Genomic DNA, 16,141 nt, shown 5'->3' on the forward strand with positions numbered 1-16,141 from the left:
CAAGGGGTTTGGGAATGAAATGATATCAAACGAAAAAGGAGGGCAAACACATTTCTCTTTGCCTCTCCGGATGTCACCCCTTTTACCTGCAGCACCAGCATTGCTCTGAACTGCTGCCGAGGCCAGCGCCCTCTGCTGCGGCCGTGAACTGAGCACGACTTGTTAGCAGAAATCCAGAGACATGAAACAGTGATGTCACCGGAAAAGAAGCAGCAGGGATCGAGCTTATCAGCTGCAGTCAGGCTTGCTATTAATGGATGGGCTGCCTTCCTCGGCTCGGCGCTGGAGCGGCTGAAGTTGCAGGCTGAGATGTGGGGAGGACAGAGGAAACCCTGCTAATCTCTGTTAATACAGCTCCAGAGTAACATTTGGATTTGAATATCAAGGTGCCATAACTGGAAGCTTCATTGTGCAGCTCTGTTGCCAGAGGGTTTTGTTGTTGTGCTTATTCTGTTTTCAAGCCTGCAGAGTTAGCTGAGGCACTGTGTGTGCTCCTCTCTGTGCTGTGGATGCTTAGGTTGCACTAGAAGGTCAGAAGAAATGCATTGGTGTCACTCTTCTGAAATATTAATAGGAGTGCAGATATGGCAGCATGGACAGACTTGGACCAGCTCTTGTCACCCAGTACGGTTGTACAGCACAGATCACCCTTCTGAAGCTGCAAGAAGCTCTGAAATGGTTGCTCAGGACAGGATGGTTCTCCATCATCCCCAGCACATGACTGATCTCTGATAGCACAAGCCCCCCAAGTCAGTCCAGTGCACACCTATGCTTCAGACACAGAGGGAGAAAGAGTCCATCTGGATTCTATTGCAGGTCCCATATGTCTGCCAGCTTGCAGTGGCAATACCCGAATTGCACTTTTCTTTTTGTCTGGTCTTCGTCTCTCAGTGGGAGTTAGGTGCATGGATGCCTTTGAGGATTTGGGGGGCAAGATCTTATCTCTGTGTACGTGCAGCCACAAGAACACTGTCCTCTGGTGTGTAAATGGGAGTAAAATAAAGTCTATTAGAACTGAAAAAGGGCAGTGATTTCCCAGAATTGAAAACCTCTCTGTTGAAAAGAGCAGTATACCGCTAAAATTTGGTGGGCAAAAAAAGATATCTGCAACAAAATAATTGACACTCCAGTAACTGATTGTGCTGCCAATCCAATGTGCAGTTGACATGACCTGAACATCCTCAGTCACCCCCGGGGAGGTTCAGGACCCAAGCTGGGATCAGAACAGGATCCAAACCTTGGTGCTCCTTGTCCCAGGGAAGTGCCCTACCCAACCAGCCACTTGAATAAGGGTGCTGTGGGCTTACCTCTTCACCCTGGTGGGCTTTATCTTTCTCCCTCTCTCATCTTCAATAGGTCTTGGGTTCATTCTGAGGCATAATGGGAGGAACGAGATCTCGAAAACTTTCGCGGGACAGGAAAACCACTTCCTACCCAGTTCTATTTCTGCTTCCAAAATTCTGTTTGGCAGTAGTTTCAGTGAACTCATTCTTCCTTTGAGTGCCATATGATCCACAGTTGTTTTCTAAATCACCAAAAGCCATTGACAGGCTGTGTGGTTTTGATTTAGGACAAAGATGTTCTTTTTAAAAAATCATTAACTGAAAATACTGGGGGGGAAAAAATCCATGTTTACCTTAGTCTTTGCTTACAAAAAATTTATGGGAGTGAAACTCAATTATATCTGCACTATTTATAGATGTAAAAGAAGACTGAATGGAATTGTGCTTATCTCAAATTAGAAAGCCAGCATGGAACTGAAATGAGATGCATATATATTAATGTAAAAGTAATATGCACATCTGAATTGTGGAAATATTTCAGCAGTGTTCATACATAAACAGGCCTGCAGGTATGTGTGGAAAGCAAATAAAAACATGTACCATATAACTTTTTAATTAAAAAGTATTTCTTAGTTCAAATGTTCTGTGAAAAGAACATACAACTCCACTATTGTGTTTTGTAATAACTTTGAACTTTCCAAGATTTGGCTTCTCTTTCAATGTTTAACCAATTATTTTCCTCCAGATATTAGATCACTTTTTTTCTCAAGGACTCAAGATACTACATTGCTGAAATACCTGCAGCTTTACAGGGCAAAATAAGGAGGAGGATGACCTGCTGCAAGCACTTACTAAAAGAATAGTATTTCCCCCTGGTTCAAATGACATTACCCAAACATATGAGGCAGGAAAATACAGATCACATCTTCAAACTGATCTCTGCTTTCTTCTGGTAGGAAAAAAAAAGAGGCAATTTTGCAGTTGTCTCAAGTGATGACTGGAATTTAGGCAACCTCAAGATGTTGTGTGTTCTCTGACTTGAAAGCTCATTCATAAATATCCCAGTGTGAATTCCTGGATACTGAAATGCCATAGCAGCTAATGGGGAATTCACCATTCGTCACTGTCTCTTTAGACAGTAACTTGGGGACAGATACAAAAGATTGCTGTCTACTTCATCAAGAAAGCAAAAAGGAAGTGAAAGCATGGCATCAGATGTCCTAAAAGAGCCTGCTGTGCTCTGGTCACCTGCTGGCAATTGTTCCTGTGGCATTAGTGGCAGTTCCTGACCATGGACACTTGGAGGAATTTTTGGTTGCTATAGTAGTAACCACTGTACCCAATTCCAGTTTGGACTCTCCTAGTCAAGAAAATTGAGATTGTTGCTGCATTTTCAAATAATGTAATAGGAAAATAGATTAGGGAAAGATACCGTGTATCAAATGCAAAGACATTTATACATCCTGAGAGACATTTGTTGAAATTGTTCTTTGAAGCTCCAGTGGAGTAAGTGCCTCAGCTCCCTCAGGGCTTTCTTCGGTGGTCATGTGGTTGATACAGGCACAGGGAACAGCTGATCTCTCTCCTCTTTGTACCTAGATTTTATGTTTCTACATATCTAGCTTAAGTATCTCAAGACTTTCAGTAAATTTCTCTGAGTCTGTTTTCTAAATTAAACAACTTTGACTGCACCAGGAGCAGTTTCTCACAGGCTGCAGTTTTCATATCTCTAACTTTTCCTGTCCCTCGACATTTTCATCAACTGTTCTACACACACAGAGAAGACACTTTTGGTGAATGGGACCTTAGGTACAGATGGGACCCTTGCTGAGATAGAAGGAGCCAAAGAGGACAAAGCAGCAATACCAGAAATTGTTGCAGCTTCTTGCAAATGGCACTCTGTACACATAAATATGATACTTATCTTTTTCTCAGCATCACAAGTTTGGTGACTTGGGTCTGGTTGGTTATCTGCAGTAACCACAAGGAGCTTTTCAGCAGAGCTGTTTCATAGCCAGTCATTCCTCAGTTAGTTTAAGAAGCTGATTATTCCTGCATGTGTGAAAAAGCTTGCATTCAAGTTGAATCTGGTTTTTTCCAAATAATTTCCTCAGTTTGATATATTTAAGTTTAATTCCTATCTTTTTGTTTAACTCACCCTGTATAAAATGTAATAAGCTTGTTTTTATCATCCACAACGTTGGCCAATATACCTCTCAAACATCCTTCCAGTCTGATAGTAAAACGTTGATAAATGAACTTCTAATACCATTTTCCAATTTATTAAAAGAATCTGTAGTGCCTTCCATGTTTCCAAAGCCTTCTCACGTGGAATCACTGAGGTGAATGAGTTGTCAGAAAAGTGAAAGTGTGGTGAGGATGTTGGTGGTGAGTACATTCATGTATTCCTATTTTAAATAGATCGAAGTGGTTTGATGATGATCTTGGGTTTTGAACCAGGAGATTTTATTAACATCTCTCATTTTGTTATAAATGTGGGATATGTTCCTACTAAGCCCTTTTTGGATCAATACATCAGATTTTATTGGATCCTTCCCTTCCTCCCCTCATATCTTCTGGCAGAAGAAGGTTATATGAGAACTGGCAGTCTTAAATTCAGTCAGTTTTCGTGGAGGACTCTACTTTCTGTTAGGTGATAGCCCCTTCAAACCACTTAAAATATTACATGAATATATAAAAATAAATAAATAAATAAATAAATAAATAAATAAATAAATAAATAAATAAACAAATAAATAAATAAATAAATGTATATATATATATGTATGTATGATTACCTGAATGCTCAAAGCACTGAATTCAATTTTTTTTCTTTACATTTAAGAATAAAAATAAGAAACTATCCTGTTGCTGTTTATGTAGAGCAACTAAAATTGAATTTTTCCAGGTTTGAAAGGTTTCATGTGGAGAGCTCTTTGATTCTGCAAGATTTGTGTGACTTCATGAGAGATTTTTAGTTACTCATTCAATCCAGGAGTTCTTCCCATCCTTCAGCTCTGATCAAGTGACCACATAATATACAGGCAAGCAATCAGCTTAAAGCAGAGTCAGCATAAAAATATATATAGGGAATATATCTGTGCACACAAAACCAGACTATATATCTGTGCACACAAAACCAGACTAGTTGTTTTCCCCATAGATACACTGATACAAAATGCTGCAATATAATTCTGCATTCCTCAACACATTATAGCCAGTTATTTTGAAGTGAGAAATGGATACAAATATAAACAATTTCCCTCCATACATGTGGAAAAGAATCCAGACTGTCCAGGAAGACATTATTTCCTGGTAAAATACTTGGTGTGGTTTGGTAACATATTGGAAAAAAACTTCAAAAAGCCAGATGGTTCTCCCTGCTATTTTAATGTTATTGTTTAATGAGTGGCCCAAGAAATGCATTTAAGTAAGTGAATAAAATCCAGTTGTTTCATCATTGTGTTATCTCAAGCAAAAACAAATAAATAAAAGCATGCCAGTAATGAAATGTTTTCCCTTAAGAACTTGGTAGAGTAGTAGTGCCAAATTCTGCTGTGATGTAAAATGGATGGATGCAAAGCAGATGTAAGTTCATCTGCTGATTGCAATTGAAAGCTTTTAAAATTTGCTTGGAACATATTTATGCCTTGGGATGCATGAAGAAATGAAGTTCAACTGGAGTTTAAGAAGTATTATCATTTCCCTCCACAAAGTCTTTTTGTGTGTCACTGAGCTCCTCAGACAAAGGTAGGGGTTTGGTTCCAGGTTTCTTTAGAGCTCTCTTCTCTTTTTGGACCCAAAGCCTATATGCAGTATAACCAGGTATTTAATACCTTTAACTATCAGTAAATCATTCAGAATACCTCACAGTACTCATAATCTGGAAGAGGAGCATTGATCTGCTCACCCCCTTATCAGCAACGTTCCATTCCTGATAAACATCCTGCAGATCTGTTGCTGTAGGTTAATGATGAACTCCTTTTTGAGCCAAGTTAAAAATAAATTTAAGCTAATTATGGTCTCTGTTAATGCAATGTCTATCTAGGGTGATGAACTTCACTATCCCGGAGAACAAGAAATATGAAATCAGTATACATGGTTGATCTTATTAAGGCATTTAGACACCAAAGTGGGACTTGATGAGAATTTGAATGCTAACGTTGAAGACTGATGCTCCAGCTCCACCAAATCTCTTCAGCTTCAGGGACACTGTAGATGCTAACTTTCCATCACTGAAATTTTCACATCTCTTGAAATGTTTTTCAGCAAGTGTTCCAATCTACTGCCCTTGAGATCAGAGCAGTTCCTGCCTACTGGTAGCTGAGACAGCAATCTCCAGGCATAAAGCTTCCCTTCACCTTTTTCCCTCTTCACCCTTTCCTCAATCTGACTTTATCATTGCTCTTAAACCATACCAGGCCTAAGCACTGAAATGATTGCAAAATATGGTAACTATTCAATTTCACTCATCACTGCAATAAGTGCTCTAACAAAAGAGCATTCCCTCTGAAGTAAAACATCTCATTTTTCTAATCAAGTTCAAATTTTTGTCTTTCAGTAATGTAATTAAACATAGGGAGGGAAGGACCACTCTTCATCTTTGCTGTTGAAATTAACAGGTAAGCTTCCTCATTTAATAATGCCAGAAAAAAAGAGGTGCAAGAGGAACCATTCTCTATCATTCACTCAGGGAAAAGTCCCAGTAGCAAGGTGCAAGATGGGTGGGAAGCAGGAAACACTGCGTTGTTCCAAATCAAGATAAGGAGGGACTTAAGGTCTTACTTTCTGTTTCCTCGGTGACTGTGGTTGACACTGGGCAACAATATGAAGAGGGTAGTGTCATCACCATCTCCTTCTTTATCCAAAGGCCAGATCTATCTTCTGGTCTCTAAATGGCAGATGCAGATGCAGATGCCAAACACAAGAAGTTCCAGACTGTGAATTCAGGTGTCTCAAAGTAGACTCAGCTCTCAAGAAGGACAGTATTCCTGATGCCTTACCTTTTTTTTGTTTATAATGACATGTATTTCTTTCTTTCATCAGTACTTTGTGTTATGGATTCCATTCCAAACTTTCTCTTTCCATAGGCACTTAACATCAACCTATGAATTTTTACTGCTGGACAAAGCAAAAAAAATTGGTTGTGGTGAAAATCAGCATTATAGTGACAAAGTTCTGGGAAAAAACACCCGAAACCCTGCAGTTGGATGTACCTTGATAAATCTCACAGAAGTGTGGAGCTGCAGCAGTGACTAATGTTATTTTCTGATTCAGGACTATAGTCTGGGGGATCCCCTTGCAGGATATAGTTCCTGTCTCAGCTGGGAACAAACAAAAAATATCATAGAATGAATATCCTAAATCATAGACATTTCATAATTAGAGTGAATTTACTTAAATCCCAGGTCATGTAAATGAGTTTAGTCTTGTAGCCAATCCAGGCTTCCTTTGAGCTCATAAGTCCATCTGTATTTCACATACAGATCTGTTGCTTCTATGTGCCAGTGGTACCTAGTATTGCATAGAAAAGCATTCCTACCTTGATTGCTGGATAAGGAGAAGTAAAGTTATTTTAAAATGTGTATGTAAAAAAGCTCATCTCTACATTTTCTAAGCTTAAGTTTATAGGTGTTTGTCACAGCATTATTATCTTTTCTGGGGAATTTTCTATGAAATAAATATTTTCAAGATGCCATTGTTGCTTAGTATGTCTTATACATATACAAATGAGAGCACAAACTGTGCCACTAGTATGTGCAATTAATTTTCACGTCTGCTGAGGGACATTCTTCAAGAAAATCCTCGAGGTGGCAGCACTGGCTCAGTGTTTAAGTTCACACACCAGGCTCAAACCACCGGAAAAACCTCCAAAAAACCCCAGCAACCTGAAAACAGCGCATTGCTGAGTGGACCTTATCTTAAAATACTTTTTACCCAGTGGTGTACACATGCCTTATTAATCAACTCACTGATCTTTCCTTTTTGCCTGAAAAATATCAACTTTAAAGTGTAGGTGCATTCAGGCATCCTTAAAAAAACACAAAAAAATATGATGGTGTAACAGAACACAACTGAGGCTTGCTCTTCTACATAGGCACGAGACAAATGGGATTTATAGAATTTTAGCTGGGAACGTGCACCTAAGCTAGTCTTCCAAACCCTTGGAAATATGCTTTTCTTAATCCTGCACTCTCACTGTTATTCTCAGTTGCTGCTACTTCTCATATCTCAGGAAAATGGTCTGGTTAGCAAAGTGCAACAGAAAAACCATTGCACTAAACTGCACCACACTCCATGTTATTTTATAAATCCATTTTATGCAGTAGCTCTTCATTAATCTAAGTTGTCTGCTACAGTTAATATTGTTTAAATATAATCCTAGCTAATTCAGTTTCAGCCATAATGAATACAGGGACTGAAAGTGTGCAGTATCCTGTATAGAACTAATCCTACAAATTGCTTTGAGTGTTTCAAGAGAGTATTTTTTCATGAATGGTTTTTATTTTCACTAACATGACTTCATTTGTAAATAAGAAAAGCTTCCTACAGTACCTGCAGGCACCAACAATGATGCAAACATTTGGAATCTTTGTTTTACTTTTAACAATATAGCCTTTTATATTCAAAAAATCCAAAATTATAACTGAATAGTTCTAAATTTCATCTGGCTAACTATAAATGTGGAAGCGATGTGTATGCTAAAAATAATATTGTGATTTATATTCTTCTGGATGCTCTACTTTCACTAGAAACAACTAGGTTACACATTTGGCTACTTTTATGCTACTAGAAAAATTGTTATTACATTTAATTCTTTTAAACACCAAACAGGTATAATGTTTAGTAGATACTAGTTTTTCTTGGCCACATGTGAATAATCCATCTGAAAACTTGTCTGGCCCAACTGTTTTTGGGGAAAGCATCATCCATATTTCTCATCTCCATATACCTTAAAAAAAATGAAGATGGGAATTCATGCACTTTTAAACTAATCTTTTAATCAGAGGATTCAATTTCAGAAGGGCTTGAAAGTAGCAGATAACATTTAACACTAAAGGTTTCAGTTGGAAACCAATCAGTTTGGTATGGTAATAATAAAATTTTTATATTTTCCAGTCTTGGCATTCATAAGGGTTGTCTTGAGCAAAGTTGCCACAAATGCAAATTCAGAGCCAGCCTCGTTTGCTACCTTAGAGTTTGTATTTTAACAGAGTTTGTCTCTAGAAACTATCTTAAAGATGGGCAGCAGCTGGGAAGACACAGCTTGATTAAAGATGGGAAGCATAAAATCAGGCAAGGGATCTCATGTTTGAAGACATTACTAACATGGTAGATAAGGAGAAATCAGTAGATGTTAATGCACAGTTTGGTTTCTGAGACACATTTGGCAACCTCACGCATGACTTTCCACTTGTTACTCTTAGAATAGTGTGATAGTCTGTTGGGGAAGTTCCAGGTATCAGCAAAATTTTACTGCCCAAATCCAATTTGTTAGCCCATTTATTTTGTGCAAACAAGTGGAAAGGTCCTGCAAACTCTCTGTTTTATGAACATCTACAATTATTTAGGCTGGAGAAATTTGTTATTTGCTACTTCATTATGGGGCGTAATTTTGAATTTCTCTTTTTTTCTCCCAGCTCTCTAATGGGTGCTCTGAAAATCACAGTAAATGCTTCCTGTATTTCCTAATACCTGAGTCATACCTTTGCTTTTAAGAAAGGATGCATAATTTTTCAGGTTTATATGGGCTGGGACTATAAGGTCTCTCGCCATTGGAAGAGAAAGAACATTTGTAAATGTAGAACACCAGATCTAGGTAAGGGAAGAACCAAACCAGAAGCAGATGTAGCTTTGTGCCACCCTGGCCCTGAGCACCCAGAGAGGCCCAAAGCAGAGTTGCCTCACCTTTTATTGACTATTTTAGCTGCCAAGGATGATGATGACATGAATATAACTCAGAAATGTGTCTTTGCTTGAAAATTCCCTTCATACAACACAGATTGCTTACCTTTCTTAGCATAGTCATGACTGATCAAAAAATGTTTGAGAAAGTATTTGTCTATCTGGAAACACTAATTAATTCAAACTGTAAAGCTAATGGACTAATTTCTGAGAAAAAGAATCACCCTGTAAGACAGGCTCAAAAATAGGTTTCTCATATCTCAGACAAATGACCTACCATTGAACCAGCTGGTTTTCTTTTATAGTTTCATTTTGGTAAAGAAACAAATGAAATTCCAACACCTAGAATTCATGATATATTTTATTTTTGCATGGTAAATGGCACCACTCTTTAGTTTCATGCCATTTGACTTAAAATTCCAATTTCTACTGCATAGTACGTTAGAAAAGTCTTGTTTTTTCCATACATTACAAGTCTTGATTTTTCCACAAGTGACTGAGGCTGTTTCTTTGTCTACTCTGCTCTTCTGTCCTGATTAGTCTTCCCAGGCATGGTTTCCATGCTTCTCCCCAAACATGCCAACATACCAGAAGAGACAAAATAATCTATGCATGGCAGCAATAGGGGGTTTTCAGAGTCATGCAAATAACTTTTAGTGCATCAATGTACAAACTTTTAAAAAATGCATGTTTAATATCAAATAAAGTTAGCTTTTATTCACAAAATAAGGAACATATGCCCAGCTTCTTATGAAATGTCATCCTGCTTATTCCCCCAGCAGGATTTTCCTGTAACACTTCTTAAAATAGAAATAATTATGGATTTCATCTACTTGTTCTGCAGTGACATTTTTATTTTTCATTTCTCAGCTTTGCCTCCTGTGCAACAGGCGCTTCACCTTCAGCTCCAGAGGATTGCTTAAAGGCTTTTTCATTTAACTGCTGCTACATGCCAGTGCACAAATTACCTGGCAGGGATGATGTGCAGTGTTAAGGCCCACATCCTACAGCAAGAGATTTACCAGCTCCCTGGGTTCTTAGAGCACAGAGAGCCTAGTTCCACACTGGATGTGGAACCCCAAACCAAACAAAAAACCAAACCAACCAACCAACCAAAACCAAGAAAATACAAAACACAATAAAAAATAACAACAGCAGCATGTAAACCAGGGATCAGTTTATAGGAGTATTTTTTTTACCTTATCCAACAAGCCTCTAGTCAATATGCCATGAAGTAAAGGCATAAATAATCCACTCATGTCCAACTCTGGCCTTCATTTTAGGGTGCCAATGTGGAGGAGAGTTTCTCCTGCACATTGTTGTGGCAACATCCTGTAACAGAGAGTTTCTCTGAGAGCCCATTAACCTAGAGGACACTTGCCTAGACCAAGTCACATCCTTGATAGATTAGTGTCGCTGTTGTATTTTTTAAAGACTCTGGAGGAATGAGCTCCTCTTCACTGTTTATCTTAAGACATTACTTTAATTTTGGAATGGATAGAATTGCCTAATAAATAATAAAAAACAGTTGTGGGAATTCAGGGGAAAAATGAGGGTTCAGGCATTCCTCCTGCCTTCAGGTATTCCCCATCAGCCTGATAGAGGCAGTTGTCTGCACACCATGCCAACTTCCCAAACTTTTGTTTAACAATTCTTCCCAGCTGATAGATTGGGAATCTTCGTCTTTGAGTCTATGTCTTCTCTTTGAGGCACTTTCCAATGGAAAGGTATCTTTTGCATACACTGAAATGACATTTCATGCCTTCTTGTATCTTATTCTTAGTTTATATGAGGTAATTTTCTTTTTTTGCCACAGTATAATGATTTCAAGATCACCGGTCCTTCAAGCAACCGCAGATATCTAGTAAATGAATCTGTGCTATCTATGTAATGAAATCCAGAGTAGAGTTACTTTAGATGTAGTTATCTGTCTTGTTACATTAGGAAAATACCAGCTCAAACTGACATCCCCCAGACAGATATTTCTAGGTGGTGCAGACAGGTGCTGAAGGAATAAATGGTCCTTTTCTCTGACTTGATTCCATGTCCTCCACCAAGCCCCGTCTTGAATGACATTAGTTAATACATGAAGCCACAGGAGCACATGAAATGTGTGACAGCATTCTCACAATAAAAGGCTAGCTCAGGACCTTTTTTTATGCATGCTAAACTTCCTGAACAGAATATGACCAGGAATTTTAACTATCCAGGTATTTGAATTGTCCAGTTAGCTTTCAGAAAATGGCAATTGCATCAAAATTCCTTTCATCTGTCAGACCATTTTTTCTTCTTTTCATTTCTCAGATGTCTAGGGGTAATACCAGTCATTACAAAACTACTTCATTTTATGCTCTTTTCCAACTGGTGCTCAATTTGTTCACCACATGCTGAGCTGGACTCATGACTGTGTTAGCCTTGTTTTAATGGTTACTCTGATGCTCTCATGGCTGCTTCTGATAATATTCCAGTGTGATTAACTATCATTGTGATTAGATGCAATCCACACTCTTTGCCTCACCTACTCTTACTCTGGACTGTGGTTCTGTGGTCCTTTACTGCCATCACAATTGATGCTCATAACTGTCTGTTTTTTTCCTGTCTTCGTACTCATGCAAATCATTGGTTTCTCGATTTCTTTCTCATAACTCTTCAAAAATTCCCACAGTCATCTTTTAACCTTGCAGTTCTTAGTGACAGTAAGGTTCTTAGCCTTTGGTATCAGTGTGTACTGTCATCTGTAGTGGATGACAGCATAACCCCCTCCAGTCCTGCAGTTGCTGTCCATATTTCCATTCCAGTAGATAACATTATGTGGTTACCCTGATTTACACTGCTGATTTTGTGGCTCACTCTTACTATCCTGATAAGTAGAGCCAAAGCAAACAATTTTTAGAAGAAGTCAATGTGTTAAAAGTTTTCATTTATTTCTTAGTTGTCTACAAATAAAAGTCAAATTTATTGAATAATTTAGTGAGAATGAAGAATATAAATTAAGTCAAAATATGAGTACCAAAGAAGAAGGAAGGGAGAGACTTCATTCATTGAACTGTGCCCCAGTTGTAAGCACTCTGAACATTTCCCTTCCCTTTTACCTGAAGAGATTAGAATTCACATCATGATGCCAAGCATCATCATGCTGTTTAGCATTTTGAATTAAGGCTCCAACAAGAGAGCAACCTCAGAATATCATGCAGCCTATAGTGGTTACAGCCCTCAGCTGGCTGAAGAAAACCAAACTCCAGATTTCCCTCAGAGGCATTTGAATGACAGTGTCTGACCTCCCACTCGTGCTCTAACTGCACATTCTGCCTTATATGCTTGTGTGAGTTGCTTATTTGTTATTATAAAGCATTTTTCAACTCCTGTTGGAGTTCTGAATTGCTTCAGTTAGCTACTTCCAGGTCTTCTCTACTAGTGCCTCTCCATTGTGTATATACCTTTTTGCTTGAAGTTGTCTCTTCCAAAGATAGAAATGATAATACCTTTTCCTTTAGGTTCAAAAATTTTACACAGAGGAAGCATGCACTTCACAGCATGGAATACATACTAGTTTCCTCTTTTCAGACTTGTGCCGGTTGTGCCTTCATAATGGGTAGAAAGTAAACTTGAACAGTGCTGTTTTACGTTACCTTGTCATCTGCAGTGAAGTTGTTTGAGTTTTTCTCTTTCCTTGAGCTTCTCCTTTCCTAATTTGAAATAATAAGAATCTTACTTGTTCCCTACAAGCATCTAAAATATTTTTACAGGACTTGGGATCTGTTTCTCAAGGTCTTTAGGCTGCTTTCTGAATACTGAGCCACTGGTTGTCACCATGAACTTAATCAGGGCAATGTGGATTTTCTGCTTCAAGAATACAAGCTTCCACTGCTCAGTGCCCATTTTTTAGCAATACAGAGAGAGAACAGTGTTAGAGAAGGATGTCAGTAGCTTACTCACATAATAAGCCCCCTCACAAGATGCTGATTTACATATTTTAATTTCTTCACATTTCTTTCTACAGAACTTGGATGGTTTCATTCCAGCAGAGGAAAGTGCAGGAGAAGAAGGATTGCTTTACCCTGTCAAACACAAATTACTGACAGGTACACAGCAGCTGTTCAATCTTAGCATCAAGATTACAGACACACACACACACGAGGCTCAAGCAGGCACACTTATTTCAATGCTGGTCACAATGCTCTGACAACAATATGTTATAAATCCTTTCACAGTCAGCCCAGATAAGGTGAAGGCACTTTTGCAGTTGGTTTCAATTTTTGCTCTGAAAAAAGAGGTGGGAAATCAAGATTTCCAGGTTATTAACTCCTAGGTTTAGGTATTTATAAGCCAACACCCCTCCATCATCATCATCAATTTTTTTCTGTCATTAGAATATCCAAAAACTCATGGCTATTATAACAATGTATGCAACCTTCACATATGACTTCCACATTCCAATGTATTAGACAAACAATAATTTAGCAATATCATACTTTGACAAATAATATTGTGACCACCAGTGTTAGTGCCTGCTTTCCTGTGCCTTTCTGTCTTGTCACTGACTTCAGTATCTAAGCCAGGCAAACACCAAGTTAAACATTTCCCTGCCTGGGGTAATTGGAAGAACTTTCTCCCATGTGAGATGTCTTGGCCTCCAATATCACTGGATATGGAGTTCTGGAACTGAAATTCACTCACCAGCCCATTCCTCCATTCTCACTCCCATTCCAGTCCCCTTAATCTAAAAGCCATGTTTCCATAAGAAATTTTTTAATATTATTTAATCATATTTTGATTATATTTATCCTTGAACATGTGTAAAAACCAAAACTACACTTACCATTACCTTCTTGTGGTTAATATTTTGAGAGATCAGTTCTTTGGTTCAAGTCAGAATCAAAATGGTCATGGCAGTTGCGACCTACCAAAGATGTCATTAGCTCTGTCAAGGCACTGGTTTTGAAAAGACTTCTGGCCTATCTGTACAGCAAGTTCTGTGAACTCTTAACTCATCAATGCCCAGAGAGTCAGAGTGCAGCAGTGAGAGCTAAGAGAGCTATGGTGGAAGCTACTGAATGAGCAGGGAGTGAAATGGCAGATCAAATGCAGTGTCAGCTCCATGCAAAATAATGCAGTAATGGTAAACTAGCTGTAAGTAACGAGCCAGAGAGGAGACAATGAACTGTAAATCACTTGTGAAAGGGACCTCATAGTCACAATAGTTTTCTGACTTTATCACCTCAGTATTCATCAGTGGCCAAAGAGAAAGCAGGGTACTAAGATTTAAAGTTACGAAGACAGAATAGTCAACTAAGCAAAAAAAGTTCTTAATGCTTCTTGGAGTTGAGGCAGCAACATATCAAACAGGATACTGTAAAAACAGTACAGAGGAGGATGAAAGGGATGACAAGGAGATAAAAAGAAATTAAATAGAGCAGAACAGATCAGTCTGGAAATGAGTCAACTGAACAGGCAATAGATACAAAAGAAGGATATAACATCCTGAATGCCAGAGAGAAGATGAACGGAAAACAATTATTCCATGTTTCACATAGCTCAGGATGTGGAAGACACCAAATGAAATTATAAGATAGCATGTATAAAAAAAACCAAAAGAAGTTCTTGTTACTGAGTAAAAATCACAGGCAAAAAGTATAAGTGAGATCAAAAAGACAGACAATATCAAAGAATAAAGCTCTGTTGAGGGCTATTAAATGACATGAGCCTGATACACTTATGGTTCCAGATATCTTCCAGGTTGGGAAATCGGAGAGACTATCAGGGAAAGGTTGTTTTCTACTTCTGCCATTCTCTGCTGTGTCCCTTGCTGATCTCTGTCACAAAGCTGCTTGAATTTCTGCTCTTACCCATCAAGTTCATTCCTATGTTCTTCTATACTCTAATAAATGCTTGACTTGAAACAAGAGAGTTTTGCAAGTAGAGAGACAGTGAAATATTTACAAGTCCAATACCTGACTCGATCTCCAGTGGTACAGGAAACCTTCTTCAGACCAGGCCCTATGTCAGGTAGAGAAGGAATTCAGGCAGGGATATCTCCTAGCCAAGCCATGCATATTTTGAGTATTACAGTGTTTTCTACAGATTGTTTTAAGAAGAAACAGTTATAGTTTTGTTTTAAGAAGAAACAGGTTATAGTTTTGTCACCCATGTAATAAATGAAAATTTTAACAAGTTCTGTTACAGATTTTGCTGGAAACAATGCATTGCTGACTTAAAAACATAATATTTTGCATTTCAAACTTAATTGAAAAAAATGCAATATTTTTATCCCATTTTATTGCTTTTAAAAAGCAAATAAAAATGAGTAAAAACAGAAAACCACCTGATATTTTTACGCATTCAAAATTGAAAGATCGGTAACTTTTCTGTTATTTCTTTCTCTCAGTCCCCCCATATAATCAAAGTTTTAAAGTTAAAATATGAGAGAAATCATAGAAATAAGAATCTCATTCACCTGACCATGTTCATTGAAAATAGGTCTGTACTTATAAACTCAAGAAAAAAAATTATTGGTAATATGCTTCTGTTCTGAATTAATTGAGCTACTGTAATTTCTGAGCCAATGGTGTGTGGTTATTTTCTGTCTCTTCATTGCTGGGCTAGAGTGCTGCAAATCATAAAGCTCATATTTTACCCCAATATATTGCTCAACAAAATGCTCATAAAAGAAATATATTGGAATATGTGTTACTTTTGAACTCCCTCAATAAACAGATATTAATAGAAAAATGCAGTTAAAACTATACATCAGAAACAATTTTATGTATCTGAAGTGATCAGTCATATAAGACCTGAAAGGTCTTTAGCACTATGGAAAACAAATTTGAAAAAATTTCCGAAATTATCAACCGAAATTATTTTGGCAAATACTAGAGGAAGTTTGTTTCCAGAGAGCATGCCTGGTATGGAAATTATTCGATAGCCAAATTTTGCTAAGCAAATAATTCAACCAG

The sequence above is a fragment of the Melospiza melodia genome, chromosome 3 (assembly GCF_035770615.1).
Source record: "Melospiza melodia melodia isolate bMelMel2 chromosome 3, bMelMel2.pri, whole genome shotgun sequence".
Taxonomy (NCBI): Eukaryota; Metazoa; Chordata; class Aves; order Passeriformes; family Passerellidae; genus Melospiza; species Melospiza melodia.